Source organism: Engraulis encrasicolus, chromosome 9 (genome assembly GCF_034702125.1).
Source record: "Engraulis encrasicolus isolate BLACKSEA-1 chromosome 9, IST_EnEncr_1.0, whole genome shotgun sequence".
NCBI classification, from domain to species: domain Eukaryota; kingdom Metazoa; phylum Chordata; class Actinopteri; order Clupeiformes; family Engraulidae; genus Engraulis; species Engraulis encrasicolus.
In genome coordinates, this window is record NC_085865.1 from 34039193 (window position 1) to 34041692 (window position 2500).

General features: G+C 41.8%; 1 protein-coding gene across 1 annotated transcript in view; it reads right to left on the reverse strand.

Moving 5' to 3' along the window:
* Window positions 1–653: 653 nt before the first annotated feature.
* rsu1 (Ras suppressor protein 1) overlaps window positions 654–2500 on the reverse strand; it is a 76143-nt gene continuing 74296 nt past the window's right edge. Inside the window, exon 9 of the mRNA XM_063206970.1 lies at window positions 654–2500. This exon is cut by the window's right edge and continues 872 nt beyond it. The gene's annotated coding sequence lies outside the window, so the exon portion shown is untranslated.

Below are 2500 nucleotides of genomic sequence, written 5' to 3' on the forward strand. Positions count from 1 at the left end.
AGCGGTGGTAACATCATGGATGAGTCATAAACATTATGTCAATGTCAAACATTATTTGACTGTTTTCATTAAGTGACATTCGGTTACTCTTTCGACACTGTTGACATGGTCAAGTTTATACATTTATTTTATTTTAAGTAAAATGTTTCCGAAAATTCTCTCCAGTTGACAAATACGTCAAACGTTTTGGCTTGAAATTGTTATTTCTAGCTCATTGTTCTTTTTTTGCCTTTTTTTTTTAAAGAATTGTAACCTGAATGATGAAAGCGTGATCCTTACCACTCTGCAAGCAGAACTTGGAGGCTGTGCTGAGTCACTTGTCATGAGTATGAAGGCACACGTGACGCTCTTTAAACCTCATACCCCCCACCCCAACTTGCCCCAAGTGCCTGACGTTCAACACTTCGCCTGCCGCTTTCGTATTTCACTGAGGCGTAGGTCACGCCATACGTCAGACTGATATGCCATCTTCCACTCCCTTTCAGACACTTCTGTAAGAGAGAGAGTAAAGGAACTACATGTACTCTTCCAGTCTTGGACTATTTTCATGCAAATAAGGTTTCACTGTGTGTGTGGTGCATGTATCTTTTAGAGACAAGAAACACATAAAACATTTAATTGAGAGTGGACAAACGGAGACACAAGTCAAAACGTGAATTGCACAAAAATGATTGCTTTACTGAAATGATGGCAGCTAAAAAAAGGCATGTATCAATACATTTATGGTGGCATAAAGAAGTTCAGTGGTACATCAAGCTAAAATGATTCATACATTCTGTCATCTGTTGACTGATGAAATGCTTCAGGACTCTTTTCGGAAGACGCAAAGTTAAGTGAAAAAATTAGTATAATACTTTTATGGAACAAACGGTAACACTTTGGAATAACTACCTATTCACAGCTTCATAAACACTTTATCAACAATGAACTAAAAATCAACAAAATGTTTACAAATGCGTATAAATGGGCAAGAAATACTATGTTAACATAGCAGACACAGCGCAGTCGTGTCGGTCCTGGAAGTTTCTCCTCCAAAGACCAGAAGGTATGAAACCACATAAAACTCACACAGTAGAAGTTGATTCCCACTCCACTGTGCAGTCATAGTTTGGTTATTAGTCATTTACAAACATTTGTAAAAGTTTTGTTAAATGTTTGTTAACATATTAATAAAGTGTTTATAAAGCTGTGAATAGGTAGTTATTCTAAAGTGTTACCGAACAAACTTAAGTCATTTGATGGCTGAAATAGGAACAGTATGTTTTGCTCCTTTTGTCGACTCCGACTCATGCAGACAGTAGTATCCCATCGAGAATACAATGGACTACAGTATGCCCCCATGACACAAAAGATGAACTCCTCTGTTGGGTATACTATATGGACAATGGACACACAAAGTCCCTTTGCTGTAATAACATCTTTGCCTTCTAAAAATGAGACAGCAAAACAGGAACTGAGAGGAAAACAAGTAAGCAATTGTTATAAAAAATAAAAAATATAATGATAGAAAAAAACAACAGCATTCACAGAGCAAAACCATTGCTATCTGTCTGTAAAGGCTGCCAATGCCAAAGAGGGCTAAAAGAAAGGAGGCTCCCCTACTCTCCCTCTCGTCTCCTCTCATCTCTCTCTCTCCTAAACTCCCCCACCCAACCGTATTCCACCCCCTCTACCCCCCACTCTCTTGGGGAGACTGCACATACAAAAACCTCCTCACAGACGGAGTTAAGACCCTCTAAAGCCAGAGCAAAATCCCCCTTCCGTTTATGCAACGGCAACAGCCTGGTCGGGCAAAGCCCGGGCGAGGCGAGGCAAGGCAAGGCAAGACGAGATCGCTCTAGTGGGGAGAGATGACACTGCCTGCCTGCCTGTCTAGCGTGGCTTGGCCTGGCCTTGTTTGTGGGAGCTCACTCAGTCAGATCAAGCCAGGGGTGGAGGAGCAGGATAATACCCCCATACCCCTGCAGACCCCTCTGGAGGAGGAGGAGGGGGAGGAGGTGTAGTGTGGTGTGGTGGTGGTGGTGGTGGCTGAGACAGATGGTTCTCTGGGTGGCATATGAAATGGATACCAAATAATTAGCACCGACTTGGAACAAGACTTGAAACATGATCCTTGGAGCACAGGGGAGAGAAAAAGTGGATTGCTCGACTTGTAAAACATTTGTAACAATAAGGGAAAGTTGGATGTGACAGAAGGTGTGTGTGTGTGTGTGTGTGTGTGTGTGTGTGTGTGTGTGTGTGTGTGTGTGTGTGTGTGTGTGTGTGTGTGTTAGGCGGTTAATCTCACACACAAACTTGCTTTGGTTTTGTGTACACTTTATGGACAAAGACAGTGTTTTTGGTAGGAAAGAGGCATTACATTTATAATGCTGAATCTTGCACTTAACTGAAGGCCACTTGTTGCAATAAGGGCAATAAGGTTGTGTAGAACAATATAGTACGGACAGACATTGAACATCAGAATCAAAGGCCTGCTTGAAAGCTTAAGAGTGTCGTAGTG